We start from the raw sequence: 25,191 nt of genomic DNA, 5'->3' as shown, positions 1-25,191 counted from the left end.
AGGTTGGACAAGGCTGTAACGTACTGCTCTTAATGAGGTACTTTGATCTTACCCCTCCCTTTTTTATTTGTTTTACAGTGCTTTGCCTCACTTTCATCTGCAGCAGACAGCCGTCGAACTTTGGAGATCCTCCCTTCACAAATAAGTTTACAAGGAAGAAACCTGTGAAATCAGGCTGCATTTCGGGGAACTTAAACCTGTTTAAGAAAATATACGTGAAACTTTATCTGTAAACTAATAATGCATATGATTCCTGGGAAGCCATTCAGTCTTGAAAGTTCTATGAATACCATTAAAACAATCCATCTAACTAAAGAAAAAAAAAGGGGGTTTTACCTGCTTTTTCAAGTTAGCTAAATTATATAATCATAATTGTCAACAGTTTCCAATTTCAATGACAGTTTTACCATGCACTAAGGACTGAATATAGCCTATTTCCTTCTCTATGTATCGTTGAAGATATTGATATTCAATACTAATATCTTGAAGAACTTGGCTGTCCTTTAGCAATTTCCATTAAAATAAATGTCTCTCATGGGAGCCATACATAAATCTCAGATACTGGAGATTTATGTATCTTAATATCCCTTCTCTGCACATATATATGTGCTTATTTACATCTTCATGCTCAAAAGTTTATGAGGAGGACTAAGACATCTTGGATATCAGCAATTCTCCAATAGGAGCATTTGCACTCACCATATTGCTGGAACAGATTCCATTTCTTCAAAAATTCTAAAAAAAAAAAAAAAAGAAAAAAGAAAAAAAGAAAAAAAGCCAGATCTTGTGAAAAAGACCTCATCAACTACTTAACAGCTCCAGCAGATGCAAAGGCATTGGGCAGTTGCCTATAGCAATTTCATACATGTAGAAGTTTGGGAAAATTAAACTGAGACAGCAAAACTAACTTACCGATTTAGTGGAGGGGCAGGACAGCAACTCTGAGTATGGCTTCACTTCCCAGACATCTCAAAATCACAGTTATATAAAAGATATCATTTAGTGCCCATGTGCCTTCCTCAAAAATTGATGATGCATACACGTGCCTGACACCAGCACCAATAAACGCCCACTTCTCTGTCAGCATCAGGGCACACGTGCAGGCCATTTGCATGATTCTGGGTTCGTCTTTTAGTCATGCCTAACTGAGCAGCCACATGAGAGCCATGGCCCATGAGTCACTGCCAGACATCAGATATCACATGTGGGAGAATTGCAAAGGGTGACAGATACTGTTACCATTATGCAAACTTCCTGTAATCATTGTTCTTGGATGTTCATATTAATCAGTTCCCCCTGCATGCCTTGAGCTGGAGGTTTGCTTTCTATGTAGGCACAGGCAGACACAGTTGTTTCTGATTGTGAGATAGAGCCTGTTTTGTTCTGTCATCTGGGGACTCAGTTTGGTTTTTACCAAGCTAGGAAAGCATTACACGCTTTGCTATTGCTGTGTGTTGAATTGCTAATGCTAGGATTGTCAAAAGGCTCAGTTATTAATTTTCACCTGCTAATAGGGAGACTATATATGCAGACTGCATATTCAAACTTAAAATCAGTTTGACAAGTAAACAGTTGAGGGGGAGGTTTGTCCTTAATTTCCTGGTGTTTGTCTGACTTAATCATATTGTGCAATTTTTTCCCCCTACTGAATGAACAGATCTATAATGCCCCTTGGCACTGTTATTTTCTCACATTAATAAGGAGAGCATCTGTGTGTCTCAATTCAGAAGATAATCTGTACACATAGAGCCTGGTAAACAGAAAAGGAAAGTGAGAAACCTGTGTTTATCTGACAGGCTGTGTTTTATCAGCAGCCTACACTTGGAGACTGAAACGATGCATTCGGGCAGCTAATGGGTGATATGTGCCATGTGCTGAAGGGGCCCAGGATGAAAGTAGAATGTCCTCCCTGGATGACCATCCAACCTTAGTGAGTATATCTATACATATATATACCACGCATTACACATAGACCTTAACATTTAGAGCAGATAACCTGGAGGGAGTTCTACAACCTGCAGCTGATGGTTTCACAATCTTTTCAAAAGTTCTTGTATTCCTTAAAATTAAAATGAAAGGTGTTATCCAATGCCGTGAAATGGCACGGAGAATGGCAAAAGCAGCTTTGTTCCTGCAGACTGTCTGAACAATGTGTTAATCCTTGCCTTGAGAGATCGCCTCTAGAAAAACAGAGGAGGGTTCCAACCTCTCTGTCAGCTTGAGCCAGTTTTTCTACTGTTCCAGCCAAAAAAGGTGCCAAGTGACGACAAAACTAGGTGTAGTTTCGTGATGGAAAGGTTTGAGCAAACCTTGGCTTTCTGCATCTCTGCAAAACCAGGGCTGGTGAAAACAAAGCAGAGTTGTTCAAGTGAAGGTGGAAGAAAAATGCATATGGAAAAAAGGTATTATTATTTTTGTTATTAGGCACCTGCTGGAGGATGGTACCCCCATGCAGCTCTACCTGAGCTGATGGTGCAGAAGAGGACAGTGCAGTCTTGGCTGTGTCTCAGCATCCATCTTGGTGCAGGCAAGTCAAGGTGGGATCCAGGGATCTGCAAGGCTGAGGAGTGCAAGCTCTTTGCCCAAAAGCAATGGTAGTGGGCTGGGTATCCCCTTCACATCCAGGAACTCAGCATGCCGCACACACTCCTCTCAAGAAATGCTGCTGAAGTATCCTCTCAGTTTTGTTCAAAAGTTCATTTCCCCAAGGATGTTTTTGGAGGAGAATGATTTTTTTTCTTTTTTTTTTTTTTTTCTTTTCCAATCTGAATGTTTTGCAACAGAAAAAAAAAAATCTTTTTGAAATGTTTATGTCCCATTTAAATATGTGTTAAAGAGTCTGCTGTTAATTATCCATGCAGGATAATGGCATCTGTTATTTCTTTTTAAATGTTCCATTTACTTTAACTTTATAATGAAGTGCAGTAAATGTATTTGCAGTGGTGGTTAACTCTTTGAATAATTACATTTGGGTTTTTTTGTTTGGTTGGTTTTTTAATACAGAGGAATTTTTAAACTTTTGCCACACATCATCCGGTTGAAGGACTGAACAGAAAGCTCATATATAGCATTTCAGGGAGGTTTAATTCTGACTTGCTACAAAATCTCTCCTGATGCTTCATAGAAAAATAAGAACTTAAGAAATTTTGAAGGAAACAAACTATGTCATTCCTCTCTACATTTTATTTTTTGAATTGCCAACATTTCATACAAATTTGCACTCCCAAATCTTTCTGTTGGAAGCTATTTACATCAGAAAGGAAGAATCGTGAAGCTGGGGGCTGAAGAACAGAATTTACACTTTTTTTCCATAGCATTTCACATATATTTAATGTTTCTTTTTTTCCCCAGTGTCTTAGTAACACACTGTGTTCCAGATCTCAAGCTGGATAGATTAAGTGGCATGTACTCTATTTGACATGTCAAATTTCTGTTACTGCTGCCTGCAATACATGGGAGCAAATGTCTCTTGTATTTTTTGAGCATATGCAATGAATTTCAACCTAGAAGTCAGCTCGTGAGCGTCTGGTTTCTTCTTTCTTCTTTTTCTTCCTTTCATTCTGGTGGTGCCGAAAGGCCTTAGAGCCAATCTTAATGTAGCCAACATCAGCTCTGTGGTTCCATACTAAAGTACTTGCAAGAGGGGCTTGAGTGAAAAATAAGAATTTTTCCCTCTAGGATGATTCTCTCAGGATCTGCAACCCTGGAGAGATGAGAAGCTTGAAGCCTTCCGTATTTTCTCAGTTTTGTTTGAAGCAGACAGGCAAAATTTGAAAATCTTACCCTTTGGTCTAAAAATGCGTATTGGGTCACAGCTCTGAAAAACAGGTAAAACCTGGCGAAGCTGGTGGAAGAAGCGGGACTGCTATTCTTCTCAGCCACTCCCCAAATGTCTGTTCCCTGTCTCCACTGACATGGAGGGCTGTGTGGTGAGGAGTGGGCTTTTGGGGGTCAATCTGCAATGACTACCTCCCTGCAGGCAGTGCACGACTGCACTAGTGCCTGCACTGCTGCCAGCTTGAAGTGTTCACAAAACCCTGGTCTGGCAGTTAACGATAGATGACCCCTGAGAAACTACATGCCTTGGTCACTTCTCTTGACCTAACATTTTATTTTCATTCCTTTCTTGCAATAGTGTATGTTTCATTTTGACTTAACAGGGTTGTTCTAAAAAATATCTAAGATGTGATTCCTATTGCAAAACCTTGCCATCCCTTTAGATTGCTACTGTAAGTTATTTTCTTCTCAGAGCCTGTTATATGTAAGCCGCAATTAATCAAGGAAATGGGTTATCCTTTCTAATTCCAAACTGGTTTAAAAATCCTTCTCAGGAGTTTGAAAAAGGATATTACATAAAATATGGTTATAGTATAAAAGGCAACAGCCCAGCAATACTTCTACTTGTGACCATGATGTACTGATAAGATTGTTATGGTGATCTGTAGAAGTTCGAAACATACAGAAATGAAAAGTTATTCTATACAGGAATGAAACAAAATACAGATCATCTTTAAGTGAATTTTTCATGAAAATATTTAGATCAACACTGAATAATTTGTTGAAATAGAAAGCCTGGCTGACATTGATTACAAAATGTAGCATTTTTGTACTCCTGTATAAATTTGCTGAAAAAAAATCAAGCCACATCAAAGATGATTTTGTGTAAATCAAAACAATATTTATGTACCATTTCATAAATATTTGGGAGACTACTTCACTTTTCTCTGAAGAGACTTAGTACACTAGAGATACTTATGAATGTCTTCTTTCCTCCAAGAACAAACTGAACTTACATTTGTTACAACTGGCTGACCAGTTCCTCTGAAATTTCCTCCAGGGCTGTGGAAGATCTTTGAGATGTTATCTCAATTTTACTACTTAGCTTCCAGATCTGCTGGAGGACAGGGGCTTCATTTTTTCCCCATTATTACCAGTTTTCTTCTCCCCAGGCTCCTGTCAGCCAAAAACTACAAAGCCACGGAGATTATTTATTTAAATATTAAAGCTAATCCTACTCAAAGTGGAATTAACGGCTCTGAAAGCCTCTGATTAGTAGCCTGGTGTCTTTGCAAGGACAGGAAAATCTCTGATAATTAAAAAAAAAATCTTTATAAGATTTTCTGTCGTGACTGAAAGTAATAGAATTTATTTTTCTCTTTTAGAATGTTGAACTATCCTTTAAAGCTTTTCATTTTTGATTCTTTCTCCCTCTTCCACCCCTCCCTAGGCAAAAAAAAAAATCAATTTTAGCAGATATAAAAATTGCATTGCATATAATTTGAACTACACTTTTCAGCTGAGGAACTCTTACCTCCTCAGTCCCCCTTGTGAACTGCCTGCCCATGCTCCTGCTACCCCTGGCTTTCTGCCCAAAGTTAAAGTAGATGTTTAGTATCTTTTAAATATTTCATGTGTCTCCCATCTGACGGAGTATGTTCCAGTGTCACAGGAAATGGACTTAATGATCTGAAATTAGGTGGCCATTTCTCACTACATATGGGTATTATAAGCCGGTCTGATATTATACTGAAGGATTATTCGTTAATTCATTAACCTGACTATTTTCTTTTTCAGGATACTGTATAATCATTCCACTAATGCTACAACCCACGTTTGGATTATTTTTCTTACAATCATTATTCTATTTTTATCATCACTGAGGTGTATTTTTAGCCCATATCTTTCATTAGTTAGAGGATCTGCATCCCTTTAGACCTATTTCAGTTCTTCCCTGCCATTTGCCATATTTAGATAACTGGCATGTCCATGTTACTCCGTGTTCTTTCAGGGATTGTTATGCTAGTTCTAAGGTTTTACTGATGAACTATGTCATAAATTTTCTTGCCTGTTAATTAATACCAAGCATTATTTTCTATGACCACTTCAGAATGAAACAGGATTTCCGCTTCCTACAAGATGCGTCAAGGATATATGGATTTTAGAAATTAGAGACAGGCACGCATGCATTTTGCATAAAAAATATATTCCTAGGAACCAATTTCCTGGTGGCAAATTATTGGCTGAATATATCAGTACAGATGGCTGTCTAAAATGCAATAATGCTAGGCATGTGTCACCATGATGTGGGAACTCATTCAGAAATGGAATACTGCAGCATTGGAATAAATAGATATGTAGCTGAAATTACAGATTGTGGAATACAGGATGGGTGCAGGCTGCTGCTGCTGCTCGGTACTGAGGCTGTGAGTCTCCTTCCTAAGAAGTGTAGCTCTACGTAGGTATTTTGCCATGTACTTGGTGCAATTTCAGCTCTTAATTACCTATTACAGAATGGAGAAAAAAAAAAAAGAAAGAAAAGTCAGGGTTTGACATAGCCAGGAGCTAATGCTTGAGATCCCTCATTGTCATGATGAGCAATAAGGAACCAAGCCAGATGGCTTCGTCCGCGGTCAGAAGCTAAACTTGCACCGAGGTGTAGTGCGGTGCCTGGCTGGGTGCTGGCAGCACATGTCGAGCCATCGCTGGCTCCGGCAGACAGAGCAGCCTTGGGATGAGAAATAAATGGTCTCTCATGGTACAAAGGCACAGGTCCAGCATGAGGCTGTAGATGTTTCTGTCAGTGATGCTTTCTGTAATGAAACGGAGGTCTTGAGACAGATTGGATCTGAGTATCCTAAATACTGAAGGGAAGTGGGATGAGGTGGTAAATGTCTATATAAGATTAAAGAATTTAAAAAGTTCTTACAAATTCTTGAAATGGGGCTGCAGATGCGCTTGCACAAGGAGCAAAGTAAGGAAAGCTATCAGGTGGTGAGAAGCTGCTCAGGGACCTTACCTACCCCATTAACTGGGTCTGGAACAGGAACTCTCTTACTGATCTCTCCACCTGTGAAATATTTCTTTTTGTGTGAGCAAATTTAAAATACAAACTGGACCAGCTGATCTGTTGAGGAATATGGGAAGTGTTAATGCAGGTCACTGTCTTTCCAAGCAATCAACAGTCTGGAACTACAAAGTCTACTTCAGTAACTGTTTTATTTTTCATTTGCATCTTTCACTTCAGATAACAATAAATTGCAAAGGATTGCAGATATTGTGGATCTTGAAGAAATTCCTTTAAGTTATTAAACTGAGAGGTTTTGGTTTTGAAAATATAATCCTTGCAAAGGCAAGAAATGAAGACACAAAATCACTGAGGTATTTTAAATGGAAGGGGCAAATAATTCTTTTCCTGATCTCCATATGTTTATGTTTTGAACACTGGTTTTATTTATGTTGGTAATGGAAAAGATCCAGTTTTCATTTTGTATTTTTGCTTCTTAATACAACACTTTATAAATTCGGCAAACCCCATAAACACAGAAATAACTCATGGTTCTGAAGGTCAGTAATGAAGCACCTGTTTGAAATCTTGAAAGGCCTGCTTTAAGGGCCGTATGACAAATTTTGAGTTTACAAGAAACCCTCTTAGATTTTCAGTAAAAATGAATAATGGCGCACTTACAGCTTTTAGACTTTACTGCTCTTCATGGTCCTCAGTGTCACCACACAATTGGTCATGATTTTCTATAAGAAATGTAATGATTTTACTTTAATTATTTTCTATTGAATTTTTGTACTCTTCCCATGCTACAATAGAATTAAAAAAGGGAAGAGAGATCAGACCTTGACGGCTGTGCCATTCTAGTACCTGCATACAGTTTTCTAACATTTTAACCCTTTCAAGATATGTAAAAATTTATTTATGTAAAAAGGAGGAACAAGTAAGATAACAGTAAGTATTTTTCTAATAGTGTTTATCATATGTCCTAAAAGCACAAAGCAAAAGAGGCAAGGAAGACACATGCCGTGTACATTGCTGTAATGATGGAGTACATGGTAAAGGACTGAGCTTGTCTATAAAATAGATATTAATGTTAAAAAAAAAAGGACTATGGATTTGCTTTGATTTCAATTTTAATAGTGATTGAAGAAGAAATCAATGGTGTTTTCTTTGTATGTATGTATGTATAAAACACTTTAATAACCTTATGCCAAGTTGTCTTCCTTAATGCTGTTTAAATACAAAAAGCACCCTAAGGTACAAGAATCAGACTATTCTCTCTGTAGCAGAATAGTTAGATATGTTATTTACATGCCTGTCAATTGATGCTGAAAATACAGATATTTGGCATAAAATTCAACTTTCAGTGACAGATTCACGCAATTTGTGGGCATATAAAGTGTTGCACTAAGAGCAGAATTTTGCCATCCAACTTTGACTAGAATAAAAATTGCTTTTTGGATTAATATAATTTTTGGAAAGATCACAAAAGAATTTCCATTCACTAAAGATGTTTTGAAGTTTTTTTGACATTTAACAAAAAAAGAAAAAAGTCCTGCCAGAAGCTGAAACTTCTCCTATTTTTTTTCTCCCTCCATCCCAAGTCCTGTGAAGGTTTGTTCTTGGAATGTAAAAGCATAATATGAAAATCTGAGAATTCATTATATATTTGGGGTATAGCAATTATAATTGCTTTTCTCACTCTCTCTTCTTGTATGGGCATACTTGTACATGCATCTGCTAAATATGGTACATATATTTCACTCAGATTAGAAACAAGGCTGACCTTCATAACCATGTGTACTCATGTTCCGCCTAAGGATAAATACATTTTCCTTAGCACTCTTGGAAGAGTCTTCTATTTAGTTAGGTAAAGACAATTCATGCTGTGAGAAATATGCAATTTTTGTTTTCATATGGAAGTCTTTCTTATGAGAAAGGAAGGGAGATTAGTCAGTTTGAGAAGTCTACAGTTATTATTTGAATATAGGAATTACCCTGTCCTACAGATTTTTTTCTAAATTTTGCAAATTAGTTGTACTTTTAAGTGTTGAAAAATAAAAAATGAAATATTACGCTCATTTGTTCAGTTGTCAAGATGTTACAGTAGATTTTATTTTCTAACTCAGATTTTAATTCTGAGAGTGGATTTAGATTGAGTTGAGAAAGGCTTTAATAAATTGGAAATGGGTCAATAACATTTACAACTGCCACTAAACCACCACCACTCATCTAAGTATGTTCTTGATTTATAAGAGCTGCCCCCAAAACAATTTCTTAGTTGGTCTTTTGCCCAATTACAGGATAGGACTCTCAGGTATTTAGTGTAGAATGAAGGCTAATGAAATTGTTGCATGTTGACATACTATACACTCCAGTCCAAAACCATTCTGAAACATGTACTACATTACTGATTTATTTTCCTTGTGGGCACAACTCTCACTGCTTGGAAGCTCATAGCTGCACTGAGTGACTAGTGACCATATCTATATTACTTATGGCGCATTCTGCTACATCTTTCCCCACTATTTTGGTGACTTACTGCATGTCAGGATCTATTACATGCATTCTTTTTTTTTTGACAAATTATTGCAGCCATTCAGGTTAGTGAGTTATCCTGAAATTGTTTGGCTGGCACACTTTGGGATAAAGATAGAAATCATTAGTTTGTATAGTATTGGTGCCTCCAGAGCTCTTGACCCAGGCACCAAAGCATCTGAACAATTCATGACAGAAAGAATTTTGTTGTCTTTAAACATGTAGTCTAAAATGGTAATAATGATCAAAGATAAAACTTTTTATTTTTTCTCATTTGATAGCAAATACGTGTTTTATGCTGTAGCCTACCCACAAAGTTTTTATGTTCACAGGTGAAGGCAGTGTGCAGCTATCATGTCTCTCAGTAATTTTGCAATGTGGTGGTGAAGAGTGCAAGACTCATTGATCTTCATCGATCCCAGCTATAGGTCCCAGGTACCTTTAATTCGTGTTAGGTTTACAGATGTAATTGTAGCCAGTTATATGTGCTTGATTTATGAGCAGATCATCTATGTAACTTTGGAGAAGATGAGATTAGTGTGAAATTTTGGGGGCATTGTTGTAACTATCATGGGCCAAAAATCAATGGGAGAGTGACTGTGTCCAATTTAATTGACAAAAGAAGAATAAAAATGGCTGAACCAATCTGACTTGAATTTCCAAAGTAGCTATTAGCCGATGGTGTACTGCTGTAGCAGCATAACAGCATGTGCGGTATTCTCCAGAATATGAAAACAGAAGCATTTCTTTCAGAAAACAAAAATAGCTAGTGCAAACCAGAAATTTGGGTGACATAAATCCCTGAAATTTGTTGTATCTGACAGTGCAAGACATGTTGAGGCCCAGCCCGATTCAGAAACCACAATTTGCCGATTCATATGCTCTTGGACAATGAGTCTGTTGTACAGGCTGGCGCACCAGCAGTGTTTTGGCTTGTGACTCGCCATTGCCAGTGGGAGCTGCGGTGTGAGAAGCAGGACCCAGTACTGGAAGGTGCCTCTGGCCTTGGTTCGTGTCATGATCGACCTTGCACTGCGGTATGTGCCGGTGTGAGGCTGCAGGAGCGCAGGCTGAAGTAAACTGAATGGAAAAATTGGGCAAATCTCCATAAAGGAAAGAGTGAGCAAATGTGCTTTTGGTCACTTTTGCTGCATCAAAGGTGTGTTTTGGGGAAAGCTTGGGCTAGAACAGTCTAAGATGTCTGATGTGGGAAGCAAATAAGACCGTTTGCAAAGGCAATGCGTGTAAAGTTCCCTCTCAAGGCTGAGGCTTTTAGCACAGTGCCACATATGTGTTTAGTTTTAGAGTTACTGGTTGGTATACAGAGATGAGGCAGGTGTATAGTGTTTATTTTTAGATAGCTTCTTAGGAAAGAAGAGGAAAGCTGCATGCAGCAAAAATTTTATTCTGGCAGCACAACATAAAAATAATTTGCTTTCTGTATGCAAACAAATTTAAATCTTAATTTTGCAGTATTAAAAACAATATAAAATGAACAGTTAGCACAAATAACTCTCCTTATTGCTCAGTGGACTCTCAGCTACCTGTGATAAAGAATGTAGATGCCCATATGTTTAGATGCTGCGAAGTGAATATTTAGCCAACTGATCTCCAGAATAGAAGCAAGAATCTGAAGTTAAGTGCCTGGGCCCTTTGCAGAGCACACAGGCACATCAAAAGGGCCTGTTAATAAACCCCCTCACGGCTAAGCAGACACCTGTCTAGAGCTAGCTGGTTGGAAACGCTAAGCACAGGACATAGCTTTAAATTTGTCCATCTTGTGAGATGCAGAACCCATGGATGTGTTCCTGTTCCTCCAGGGTCTGAAGCCAGGGCTGGTCCCACCCCATTTCTGGCCCAGGGGTTGGTGAGAGGAGGGCTGATGTGGGCAGCTGTGCAACAGGAGGAGGGAGCGCTGTGTTTGCCGCATCAGGAGGGAGTCACAAGTTCAACACTAACTCAACAGCATCCTGGCTTCTATGAAGAATAATGTGGCCAGCAGGACTAGGGCAGTGATCATCCCCCTGTGTTTGGTGCTTGTGAGGCTGCATCTTGAATCCTGTGTTCAGTTTTGGGCCCCTCACTACAAGAAAGACATTGAGGTGCTGGAGAGAGTTCAGAGGAGGGCGATGAAGCTGGTGAGGGGCCAGGAGCACAAGTCTGATGAGGAGCAGCTGAGGGAACTGGGGCTGTTTAGCCTGAAGAAAAGGAGGCTGAGGGGAGACCTGATTGCTGTCTACAGCTACCTGAAAGGAGGATGGAGCATGGAGGGTGTTGGTCTCTTCTCTCAAGTAGTGAGAAACAGGACAAGAGGAAATGGCCTCAAGTTGCACCAGGGGAGGTTTAGGTTGGATGTTAGGAAAAATTTATTCACATAAAGGGTTTTCGGGCATTGGAACAGGCTGTCCAGGGAAATGGTGGAGTCAGCAACCCTGGAGGTGTTTAAAAGATGTGTGGATGAGGTTCTTAGTGACGTGGTTTAGCGCCAGAGTTAAGTTAACAGTGGGACTCAACAATCTTGAGGGTCTTTTCCAAACAAAATGATTCTGTGGTTCTGTGATTGTATGATTTTATGTTGCAGCACAAGTGAAAGCAAAAATCTCCCATGGGGAAACGTGCTCTGCATGGCTGGTAGCTGCAGGAGGCAGCAAGAGGAGCAAATCAGGTGCTTTGGCTGCACGAGCAACTCTGAGGACCGAAATGTGTTGGGCAGCCTTCCAAGGGACCCTGCACCTCCAGCCTCCCGGTACACCAGTCTGATGCTGCTTTGCTTACTTTATCCTTCCCATGCTTTTCACACTTTTGGGTGCTGCCTGAGATGCTGTGGTGCTTCACCGATGCCTGCTCGCAATTGCAGAAAGATGTGGCCATAGCAGCAATTTCTTAATTGCCATTCTGCTGTGATCAGAGCTTGTTAAAATATTTCTCCATCTTATAGGAGCAGTGGTAGTCAGATTTGGAAAGGAAGTCAGTGTGATTTTGCAGGAACTTGAAGCTAATAAAATGATGATAAGGAAACCAAGTGAGAAAGACAACTACGGATCTGACTATTTGATGACTAATCTAGTCAATGTGATAAGGCAGACATGATTTGTGGATTAAGGTCAGCAGTAATCTCTGGTTATGATAACTGAAAAATAAAGCTAAATTCACTGCATTTTCAGGATGAGAAAGGAAACTTTGATGGTGGCATTCAAGAATCATAAAATATTCCTATAACATAAAAACATATTAATAATGTGCTGGCTGCACTGTGCTAGGTTCAGGTGATGCACCCATGGCTCTTGGAGAGGGGAGTGTTCCAGCCCCAGATCTTAACACAATTGTTGTGAACCACAGAGGACAGATATTCACCATGTATAAAACAACACATCCATACCTATTCGAAATCTTCTTGAGTCCAATAATTGTTCTCAACAATGATCAGTTCTCCTGCTGAATTACCTGTTTCTGGCAAATAGGGAACAAATTGCGTTTGGAATCAGAATATGATTGAGCAGTCAGTTCTATGACTTCAAAATATAACTCCTTCAGTGGAAAACTGCAATATTTTATGTTTACTGCAAGAAGTCCATGGAACACTAAGATATCTATTAAAAGCCAAGCTGGGCTCAAGAAATCTCCAAGATATAATCAATTTGCATTGAACTCTCAAGACATATCAGGCATTGCACTGCTTGCTTCTATTCTGAGGTTGTTCTAGAGAGCATAGAGGATAGATTTTTGAAGTTTCTTAGATGTCTACTTCCCATTGATTTTGCAAGAAACATCTCTAAGTCTTGATTTCAAAGGGAGATCAGTGCCTATCTGCTTTACTAGTGCGGCTCTAAATTTCCTGTGCATGAAAGCTGTGGCAGGACTGGGAAACCAACCCAAACTCTAACTCTTCTGCAAAATCCTTTTGAAACTTTAATTTTAGGTGTTCTAATAAATAATTACAGAGAAGTAGCAGGCCAGAACCTGATAACCTGCAGGTGTAATAGTATCAGAAGCATCCTGCTGAATCTCCAGGCTTTCAACACGTTTGAACAGCATAAACCCCACAAATTGCTACTTATTTTCCTATAATTCATGTTAGATTTTCCTCAGATTGAGAAGGAAGTTTCTTAAAAGAAATTATTTTATTACAATTGTGAACAAGTATTGATGATTTCATGGCATTATTGTCATTTTTATGAAGGTACAGTGTATCTTTTGGCAACTCATCTGTTAATAGTTATTGAATTGTGCAGTAACAAAAACAATCAAAGGCCAGACTTTTGCAGTGAACTTGAAGTGGACGTATGCACTCACCTTATAGATTTACCCTTTTGATGAGGCAAATATTGCTAAACCTCATTTCTGTTTCTCCCTTCAGTTAGACTAGTTTTTAGTAGTTGGAAAGCTTGACTGATTTCAGCCAAATGTAGTATGTAAGCAATTGGCATCATGTATGTCCATGCATTGGAAAGAAAATCTTTAGCTACTGCATATTAAAGACTTTGTAAACCGAGATAAGTTAGGGCAAGGAAGAAATTTGCAGGACTCACAGAACTATTTCAGGCACTCGGTAATTAGATTTATACTCTCAGACACTGGGGGAACAATAAGCTCTAGGCATTTTAAAGTCATTCTGTAGGGGTCAACATCCTACTACTTAGATGCATATGCATGCATGAAGCAGACTAGCAATACAGTGACACACCAAAGAAAAATGTTGTGCTAGATCTCTTCTTTTTAATTACATACAGAAAAATAGTTATGAGAGCCTCTGCAGGGACTTTTTTTTTTTTTTAATAATATTGAGAAATCAGTTTGTTTAAACGTTAAACTGTTCATGGGAAAGTAAGACCCTGGAGGTTAGAGAAAGTGTTGTCACTCAAATCTGTTCTCCCAAAGAGCAATTACTGTAGTCATTAATGTGCCTTGCTCCAAAATCTAGTCTGACATTAAATACTGCTTGAAATGTTCAGAAGACAGTTAAAAGGTAGGGATGGATCCTTTTCTGAAAGGCTTGCTGAAAAGCTTCCCTGTGCATTCAATCATCTGGCTTCACAAATCCTGGTGGTACTCTTCTGAAGCTGTTATGGAACATATTGATTGCATATTTCATTTGCTTCTGGCAAGAATAATTAGATGAATGTTTAATTAGGAGTGATTTTCTTCTGTGAATCATGGCCAGCTGACTGAAGGGTTGATGACAGTCCATAATAACCAATAATACATGTATCAGAATAATTCTGACTTGCTCGTATAACAAAATTATAGGTACTTTAAAAATACTGCAGCAGAAGGATAAATCCCATCAGTATAGATCAAAGATTCACTGAAGCTGACAGGACTATTTTATTAGAAATCTCTTAAGAATCTACGCAAAAGTATTGAAATATACTTCTAAAAGCTTTCTGCTTCATCGTGCTCTCCACGTTGGATTCAAAGCTGTGTGATGCGAAATGCAGCATTCGACCTCATGCCACCAGCCTCTCCCTGCAGCCAACTCAATTTAGGGACCTTTCATAATCTGTTTTTTATATAAGCATCAAGTAAAACATGTGCATGTTTTCTGTAAGCAGGAAGATTCGTGTTCTTTTGTAAAGAAAATTCAGTTATTTTACAGTCCACAATTTTTCCATTTTTTCCAAGTAACCTTTTTAGTTAGTAGGATCAATTCATACAAATTCATTACCAATCATTACTTTGGACCGTGGAACATTTGCTTGCTCTGGGGTACCAGCAAGGAAACAGTAATTAACTGAGATAGTTGCTGCTTTCCCTTGAAAGCTAAAGAATAGGATTATGCTCTTTTGATAAACTAATAGGCTTAAATCAATTTAATGTATTTAATAGGAACTCTTGATAACAGGAAGACATCTCAAAGCCTTTACTGTGAACTTTTTCCCATTACTTCAAAACGGCAGACAATGAAGATAAATTAAACAGTTGCAATTCAACAGTTGCAATAGAAAGGGTAGAGGATGAAATCTGCCTAGAATCAAAGACTAAGTTGAATGATCACTTTCTAATTAATGATCATTATAATTCTTCTGACATCTGCAGAACACTTTGCAAACTTTAGCTCTCTAGCGAGTTAGGCAACTGGAGTTATACTCATTGTATAGACCTCAAATACAACTCATGTTAAACTTGAACCTGCTCTTTGCCTCAGAGGCTCTTTCCCTTTTTCTATCCAACATGTTTAATATCAGATCCAATGAAAGCAGTAAGGTTGGCAAAGGCATTGCTCTCATTTGCAGAACCTGTTCAAGAAACTGAGCCATAGTTTGTGATGCTGCTTCATGGGCTTTTGCAGGCTTGAAGCAGTGATACGTTTGGCTCAGTAAGATCAGCTGTCAGAGATATGTCTTGACCAAGAACTTTGTGCCTACAGCAGGATTTATGTGCATTCTAAATCCTTCTGTCCAAAAGGAATCTTTTTTCTCAATGTTCACCTCGAATTTGACCCTTTCTCGGGGAGTGTCTCAAATGCCGAAAGGCTAGGTACCTCACAAGGAAACCAGCTGTAGCTGCTATGTTTTCAATTTCTGCTAGTGCTCTCTCCACCCTCTTTAAACAGCCACTCAGCTAGCGAGACCTGTGGGGTCAGCTCCTCCTAGCAGGAGTCTGTGCTTCAGCCTGTCTCAAGCAGGCAGGACCACAGGAGATTTTGGGTGACACACTGCCACATTCTCCGCCTTGTAAAACAACTGTTTGCAGTGCAATCCAGGTGGATAGCACAAAGGCAGACAGGAATTGATGCTACACAACTAAGACACTAGTGGGGAAGACCTGAGATCTAATCCATTGTTTTAAAATTGTATATAGTCCTTCACACAATGTGAAATGTAGAGACAAATTACCTGTTGGTAACAGAATCCTGTTTTGGATCTGTCTGTGCTGTTTTGGAACGTCTCAGGAGTACAAGCACTTTAACGTGGGGCTACATTTCACTTAGTCCCTTCTTTTTGTATTTATTTGTTTACTGTGAACCTGTTACAGGACCTTCAGTCTCTTGTAGGATCCTGTAGTTGAACTCACACCTCTAACATCCAGGATGAACAGCCTGACATTCAGAAACTATACTAGGTTTTTCTTCTTGTCAAATGCATAAAGGATGAGTTAGATAACCTGCATAGAGTGATTTACAGCTTCTGCTTAATTTTGGTTTTTGTCGATGATGGGGAGGGAGAGCTGAGAAGGAAGGCAATGATCTAAAATACAAACAACCAGAACAATTACACAGCTTTATAAGGTTAACCTAGTTCTGCCTTCAGACAGCAGGGAGACAAAAGAACTTATTTATTGCCTCAGATTGCCTCTGCTTACAAATCTCAATCACACTTAACTCCACCCTGTCTTCTGGGCAAAAAGTAACTGGCATTAAGTACATAAATTTAAAGCTTAAGTAATTCTTATGTTAAGGTAAGCCCAGAAACCACCCACTGGTGAGACTTAATTGCTACTTGCATTATTAGGCATACGACTTGCTCCTGTAAAACCATAAGGTCTTGTTTTTCAGGGGTTTGGGGCAGGGTTGGTTTTTTTGTTTGTTTGTTTTGTGGATTTTTTATTTGTTTGTGGGGTTTTGTTTGGTTGTTTTGTTTTCTTTTTACGGTAAGTACTTTTTGCATATTCTAAGCTAGGAGGAAGCAGATCTAAATAGTGAGCTTAAACAGGTACATCTGCCGTGCCAAGAAAGAAGCCACTGGTGTTTCTTCAAGCCATTGATGAAATATTGTTTTAAGTTGTCTGAAAGAAGACTGTGTCCAAGCAAATTAATATTTTTATGGCCACTTTTCCCCCACATCAGTAGAAACACAAATATATATAACTATAGCTGGCTTGAGTTGAAAGGCATGGTTGCTAGGTAGCCACTGTCATGATAGCGAAGGTAGCAGTGAAGCACAGAGAGGTGAGTCCTTCATAATTGCAGAGACCCATTTTTCATTCTCCTTGAAAATGAATCTTTTTTTTTCTACACAGATGACAAGATAGCCAGCTCGGCAGGAAAAAGTCCGCAGAAAAATACAAGCATGAGGCTTTATTGAATCTCCCCATAGAGACATGAAAGATTTTCAGATGCTTCCTAGAAGTGGGTGGGGAAATGAGGGAAGGAGCCCCTGCACTTTAATTATGGGAGGATGCTGAGACGCAACAACGGGTGGCAACAAGCTCCCCACGCTAACTGTTACAGGAAGAATAAAAAATTACTGAAGCACAAATCCAATTGCTCTTGTTTCAAGAGCAATGGGAGCAGCTGTGATCTGTGGCCCTCACATAAATCCTGGCTTTTAAGATTCTCCTTTGCTCCTCCAGACAGTGGTGGTGTTAAAAGACAGTGAGGTACCTGATTGTGAAAAGAAATGCTGCTATTCAAGTCACACCTTAACTTGAGCTCTTTCTGGGCTCTTTGGTGTAAACAGGTAGCAGTCAAACCACAAGTTGGCCGAAAATCCTTTCTTTCTTTAAAAATCAAGTCTAGCGCATACGGCCAGGAATATGTGAGATCACTGCAGCTATTTACTTTGGTCCTGCTAGAGTCCTCGTTGGGGCATGGGGTAAGTATCTTGGGGCTGTTGAGCTACAGAACTCATCCTCTGGGCAGGGAAGTATTCTGCTCATTGCACTGAAAGGGAAATTAAATGCAGGGATAATTAATTGGTTTGTTCACAGGTGGGCAGAAAGTTTGTGACTATACCAGGAATTGAAACCAACTCAGGGCTGGATCTTCTAGTGCAAGCAATTATTTCTATTTATTTACAGTTTGCATGGACATCACATTTTATGATATGTTCTTAAGAGATGGCTGCTTTTTTAAACATTTACCAACTGAAACAATAAACAATAATTGCACTGGTAAGAAACTCCTTACTTTGCAATTCACTTCAAAAAAACCCTGCCCTATCTCCCGGGGTGTGAAAGATTCAGTCAGATTTCATCTGCAGGAAAGATAAAAGCAATATACGGATAGCAAGTAAAAGGAGTCAGGGATCCCTTTGCAGAGTATGTTTTGCAGAGGCATGCTGCAAATGTTATGATGTAGTCCAAGGGCAAGATGTTTATTACGCAACAGGTTGGTGCTATCAAATATTTTCTTTTGCTAATTGATGACTTACTACAGATCTCAGGCTATTATAGTATATACAAGATGGTTTCTCAGACTCTTAAGTCTGAAAAGAAAAAAAAGGTGCCACAATTCAAGCAGCAGAAGTTGTGCACTGTAGATTTGGGGCACTGTATAGAACTCTGGATGAGCAGTCTGAGAAACTGAAACTTGCTCTTCATCATCCTTCAAACTTGAGCAGAATACACAGCAAAGACTGGATGTTTTGTAGGAGAGAGACTTCAGTCCTGAGATTCAACTGGACTTTCAAAGGTTTCCCCTGTAGCACATCTTTTTCTCAATGTAATCCTGGCAATATGCCTCAGTCCTGATCTGGAAGACAACTCTTGGGGCAGAGAAGCTCTTATGTTCGCTTGGCCTATGGTTTTCCCAAGAAGACAGCAAGCAAGCCTGACAATTATGCCTCGGTCAGCTCTAAGACCACAAACTTCTACACCACCTAGTCTCAAAGGTTGAGCTGAGCTGCTGCTGGGCAGTTTTGCCAAGGCTCTTGCAGGCTCTTTGGGCAGCAGTGTCTACATCCCACCAGTGTTACTGCAAGCAGAGTGCTGGGCAGAGCACCTGGAGGGAAAAAAATGCCAAAGTGCCACGTTTTCATTTTGTGTTCAGCGAGAGGAATCTTGAGGACTTGCACAGCTCTGCTGAGTGGGGGTAACCATGTCTTGTCTGCCTTGGCACTCCATCCATGTTGTGATTGATATGTGTTTTTCTTGTTGTAGGGGAGAAAAGAGGAAAAAAGAAGCAAGATCAGAAAGTGCATCCACATGGATGAGAAGACAGGCCTTTTTCCAAAGGCCAGGTGCCTGAGGAGCCTGATGGGATACAGTCATGGTGAGAGTTTGGCTGCGGATGCTTGCCAAGTTAGTTGAAACAGGTGAGTGTAAGGCTTTAAAGCTGGTGCAGTGTGCACACTGACAGCGGGAGATGGACTCGGCAAACACTCAGCAACAGCTAGAGGTGCCTGCATTTCAGGTGGCCTTAGTTTTTGGTCTGCTTGTAAAACACCCAGGTTGGTTGGCGCGTAGGGAGTTAATGAAGTCACTGTTCAGTTAGCTTAGTGGCTTTATCAGCTTCATCTCAATCTTTAGTTAAGACAATGGTTAACTGCTTATCTCACTGGAAGTGTGAGGTGTGGCTTCATAAGCAGTTATTTTCACTGGAAATAGAATCTAGAGCAAATACATTGATTATACAGCTCCAGCAGATGATTCAGCAAATACAGTTGAGCCTTTTGCTCTGGTGATGGCATGAACAAGAGAAGAACTCACAGCTCTCCTAGTTGTGTCCCGAGTCGTGTGCTGGTCAAACATCTGACTTAATGACAAGGCAACTTCATTTATCAATGTCATCGATCTCTAGCACAGCATTAAAACAGTAATACTTTAGTTTTCAAAGCACTGTAACACAGTCATAAAATAATACTCACAACATGACTAAGAGCTAAATAGGCCCTATCTATGTTTTATGGCTGGAGAATGTAAGTAGGAGAGAAAGAGAGACATGTGGTGTTACACTCGGGGACAAGAGCTGGGACCAGGAGAGGGGAAATCTCCACTCCCAGCTTAGTGCTCACCATCTCAGGTGTGATCTGCCAGCACTGGATTGCTCTCTGCTATTTGCCTCTTGGTGGTTGGCTTCAGATAAAAGAGAGGAGAAAAAAATGGCACCGACAGATTCAACAACCCTTTGGCACGATGCCCGGCATGGGTGCCAAAATGTCTCCCCTACTCTTTGAGCTGAAGACGCTGCCCTTGTTCTGGGGCATGTTACTAATACAGTGGTACCCCTATGTCCTTATGGTGGCACATGTGGAAATTCACACTTCTGATATTGCAAAAGCTGATTGAAACATGTTGCAGCAGGATCCCGGCTGTTTCCCTCATTCTGAAATTCCCAGCAGATTAATCTAATTCCCAGAGCTCTGTGAAGTATAATAGCATGTGAGGAAAATACAAGCAGATGCTGATAACTGAGGATCACACGTGGTGACTTTGTGGTCTTCTCACGGGTAGGAAAAGACGTGATTTCCTATGGGATCACCTCCTGCACATCAGCGCTGAGTGCTTCCAGACGGAGATGCCCCAGCTGCAGCAGCGCAGCCGTCATCTGCACCCTGCCCGAGCCGCCGGTTGTCTCACGTACCCCCTCGACGGGAAGCAATTGATTGACGCCGTGACATCTGGCAAACTCTCTCCACCTAAATGTGTATTTTGATGAAAGTATCTCTCTGATCGAACAGTGCCTCCTCAGATTACTGTCGATCTGAATGAGTTTTCTCTGAATGAGCCTGATACTGCCTGACACTGAACGATCAAACTTTTCTCAAACAGCTTGGACAAAGTGGGAAAACATCGTGCAATTTGACAGCAGTCTCAGTGACAAACAGCACATTTTACAAGGACTTGTTAACCGTGCTGAATCTTTGCTGAGCAGATTCACAAGAGACCGATGCTTGTCAGGCTCCCAGCAGAGCTGTTTTAGCTGAGGTGTGGAGGTTTCTACTTAAGAAACAACATATATTATAGATACTTTACATGTTTAATCTTTGGAAACAATTCTAAAATGTAACAGCCACATTTGTCTGGACTTCCTAATGGATGACTAAATAAAATTGAATAAATTCTGAGAGGCTGGATAGGAAAGAATGCAGAAAAAAAAAGGGCTGCTAGTTGACGTAAAAAATCAGCCCTAGGTCATCAAGACATTAATGATCACTAAGGCTAAAATCTGAAGCCACTGAAATCAACACACAGTCTCTTTTAGGATTGTCTCTGGCTACTCAAAATAATTATTTTTGATTGACCTGCTTCCATCACAGCCTTTCACAACACTGGGAAACGAACTAACGTATCAAAACCTTCAGCCAAAACAGGAGGGCTGTAAACTCCATGGACAGACCTTCCTCAGCAGCTAGACACAGAGTGTGAAACTTGCTTCACAACAGGTAATAGTGTTTATTAACCTCACTGTACTTGGAACTGATAAATACATCTTCTTGCTCTGATTTAGCTTTTTACAGAAATAGTTTTTGACATGCAATATATAAGAGCAACAAAAGGCAATGAGTAATTACTAGCAAAACAAGAAATGTTTGTATTTAGTTCAGAAGAGAGGAAAAAATTCTCATTGATATTTGTATATGATTCTGGCAATTAGACACTGTGTCACTAATTAACTGCCTTTATGAGATTTTGGAATAATTTTCTGATGTCTCCCCCATCCCACATCTTAATTAGCTCCTACTTCCCCATCATTGACTTCAACTGTAAGCATCAACTTAAGCGAGTATAGCCAAATTCCAGACTGCTCCCTCCAGCAGATTGTAATACAGACCCATAATAGTGTCACGTTTTACTGTCTCTATCAACATTATGCAGATATTAGCCAGCAGGTACTAGCCATCTCTCCACACTGCCAAGTATCTTGCCACTATTTCTAGGCAACATTTACAAAATACATTTTCTTTTGCTATCACAGCATGATAAAGGGTTTTGAGTGCAGACTTTCAAAATTAAATCAATCCAACACGAAACTTCTTGATAGACAATCCTGGGCCCTAAAAATTCATGAAATTTGAGATTAACAAACCTTCCACAAATGGTGAGCAAAGATGGTCATAATCCTGCAGTAATAAAGCTTGTTGATTTTCTTGTAGAAAACATGGATGCCTTACTTTTAAAATGAGACAGCCAGTAGTGACTGGTGGTGACAAAACACAGAGACCTTTCAGGGTGTGCCTACCCAATTAGTTTTTTTTTTCCTGTTGATGTATCACTTTGAAATAAATTATAGTTTTTAAAAAGTCACAGATTTTGAGGAAATTAGTTGCTGGGAGATGCCTAAATTACAATGAAAAAAAAACAACCCAACAAACTTCAGCAGCTAGAAGTGTAGGGGGATTGCCTACCCCCAGAATATCAGTTTAGCATTATTATGAGTGAGCTGTGAAGTTCACTGGTGAAAGACAAGGCACTAAGCAAGTGGAGCAGGCAAGTTTTGCCTCCCAGTAATAAGGAAACCCAAATCAGACTGTGATTATGAAAGTGTTTCATACACTCCAGGATCTGAACACATAGTAAAGCAAATGTGAGAGAACAGCTTCTGTACTTTCAGTATTAGTCGTATACTCTAAGATATGAATGCAAAAGTGAGTCATCATACTTGAACATGTTTCTCCTCTTAAAGCAATTTACATACATTGATTAAAATATGCCTATTTTTAATAGCAAAAATGCATATAAATTACTTTTTCTATGGGTGGCAATTGCACCATGTGAAGTGATGCTGCAGGTGGCTGTGCCAGGTCCCCAGCGGGGACGGTGGCCGCTGGCAGCTTCACCCTGGCCTCTCTGTGCCCTTCCTTGCAGCATCTCCTGGTTGCAGCAGCGTGGTGATGATGTTTATTCTTAGACGTGTTTAAGCTGTCGTAGCTTCACACTGTGCCATTTAGTGATACATTCCTCTTTGCAAAGGTGCTCAACAGTAGCTCAGCTAAGTAATGCCATTTTCCCGCTGAAGTAACTTCAGCTGAATAGAAGCGCCTTAAGTGCAAATGCTGCATGGTGTGCAAGTCAAACAGCGATGCTCTTCCTGAAGTTAGCTGTCATTACAAGCTCCTTTTTTAACTTGAAACTTTGTAAGGAGACAGATGGAGGTTGCCTGGGAGGTTCTGTCACAGTTTGGACAATATGTACATGCATATAGAAAGCCAGTTCGCAGTCACACTTAGTTTGCCGTGACTTTGATAGCAGTTCCAGTACAGAACTGCTGCGGCCAAGATCTGATCCTGGCACCTAACGTGCATAGCACCAACGTTTGGAAGCCTTGCCTTTGGTTTCAGCCTGGCTTTTACCATTTTACCCATTTCTTCAGCATTCCCTGATACTCTAGAGAGAGAGATGCATAGGATGGGGTATAGCTGACCATTGTTGAATGCTGTTGTAGGGCAAGAAAATCCACACAACTGTACCAAAGTCACTGGCAAAGCCCTCAGGAGAAGGTGCATGGGCCATTCTGTGGCTGTGGGGTTCAGGTACACGTAAGAAGCCGTATTTCCACAAGTGTTCAGCACTGGCAGCAAGGGCCAGATTTTCAAACAAGTTCAGCTGCTTGCAACTTTTCTTTTGCAACAAAAAAAACCCCAACATCTGTCTAAAATCACAATGGGAACTAGACATCAAGGGCTTTAAAGAGAATGGCCCACTTAGTGCCTCAACGAGAGGTGAGCTCATCTGAAAATTCAGCTCCAGATGTGGGGCTGAATACTTGAAAATTTAACCCGGATCTCCTTTGAAAATCTGGTTCTGTGTTAGAACATCTGTCACTGAAATGGTAATCAGACTATTATCCACGTACAATTTTACCATTTACATATTTTAATGACTCTTGACTCTTTCAAGCGACTTCAAGAACATATTTTCTTCACGTACGATGGGTAATTTTTGAAAGGCAAACCCAGCTCAAATGTTAAAACCTCTGTCTTTCTCATGGACCACCACAAACTGACCCGATGCTGTTACCTGGGTGCCAAGCTGGGTCAGTCTGTGGATGGGGATCACGAAGGTGAGTGGGACCCATGAGGATGTCTTTGGCTGTGCCTGGTGAAGAATCATAGAATGTTTTGGGTTGGAAGGGACCTTCAAAGGTCATGTAGTCCAACCACCTTGCAAAGAGCAGGGACATCTTCAACCAGATCAGGTTGTTCAACCTGGTCTTGAATGTCTCCAGGGATGGGGCATCTACCATCTCTCTGGGCAACCTGTGTCAATATTTTACCACTGTCATTGTAAAAAATTTCTTCCTCATGTCTAGCTTGCATCTCCCCTCCTTTTGTTTAAAACCATCACCCTTTGTCCTACTGCAACAGGTCCTGCCAAAAAGTCTGTTACCATCTTTCTTTTAGGATCCTTTTAAGTACTGAAAGGCCACAATAAGGTCTCCCTAGAGTCTTCTCTTCTCCAGGCTGAACAACCCCAACTCAGCCTGTCCTCAATGGGGAGGTATTCCATCCCTCTGATGGCCATCCTCTGGACCTTCTCCAACAGGTCCATATCTTTCCTGTGCTGAGGGCTCCCAGTGAGCCAAGTTACACACCCTGCAGGGACCATGGGCAGGATTACTGCCAGAGCCCTCAGAGGCTATCCCTGACGCCCACCTGGGCCAGGGAGGAGGCTACCGACCTTCTGAGTGACTGCAGAGGGAATGGGTGAGATTAGCCTCATTTATTCGTCAGGTTCTTGTGGATCCCTCCCCTCCCCATGTGCGTCATCTGGCAGAATATCAGGCAAAAAGAGAATAAAGTAGTTCCTGGAAACTCCTCCCTGCACGTTTTCTCTGGATGGGGCCTTAGATGCTAGGGGCAGGCTGAGCCTTGCACTGGTAATAAATGAGGGAAGTCATCATGTTGCCTTCCTGAGATATTTGCTGCCAACAACAGGCAGGACTGTCTTCTTCGTTATATTCTGCAAACTTCTGGCAAATCCAAAGGCTGTGGGAGGAGGATTTGCATACCTGTGTTTATTTGTGTAGTTGATGATCTCCTTTGTTTGCACAAAACAAAATTTGGATATCCTCGTCACTCATTAAATGCCCATCTTCATCCATAACTGGCATGAAAATTGTAGCGTGGCAGGGGTTAGGGATATACAACATAACTTTTATTGCTGGCCAGATCAGACATGGAGATGTATGGTTCTCAGAGTCCAGCTTGTGCTTGCTGGGGTGACAGTTCAGGAAGAGAGTCTTTTTATTTATAAACTGAAAAGAAGGT

General features: G+C 40.2%; 1 long non-coding RNA gene across 3 annotated transcripts in view; it reads left to right on the top strand.

Moving 5' to 3' along the window:
• LOC139827832 (uncharacterized) overlaps positions 1–25,191 on the top strand; it is a 79,729-nt gene that overhangs the window by 41,565 nt on the left and 12,973 nt on the right. For 2 of the 3 annotated variants that reach the window (XR_011738863.1, XR_011738862.1), the window contains exons 7-12: positions 79–1,930; positions 9,655–9,757; positions 10,147–10,481; positions 11,904–12,068; positions 19,142–19,253; positions 20,435–22,280. This is a non-coding gene — a long non-coding RNA (uncharacterized lncRNA). Of the gene's footprint in view, positions 1–78; positions 1,931–9,654; positions 9,758–10,146; positions 10,482–11,903; positions 12,069–19,141; positions 19,254–20,434; positions 22,281–25,191 lie in introns of those variants that run through there. The other variant, XR_011738861.1, reaches the window with a different exon arrangement.

This window comes from Patagioenas fasciata, chromosome 4 (assembly GCF_037038585.1).
Source record: "Patagioenas fasciata isolate bPatFas1 chromosome 4, bPatFas1.hap1, whole genome shotgun sequence".
Lineage (NCBI taxonomy): Eukaryota > Metazoa > Chordata > Aves > Columbiformes > Columbidae > Patagioenas > Patagioenas fasciata.
Note: the sequence above shows the minus strand (reverse complement) of the source record. Positions and strands in the feature narration are given on the sequence as shown.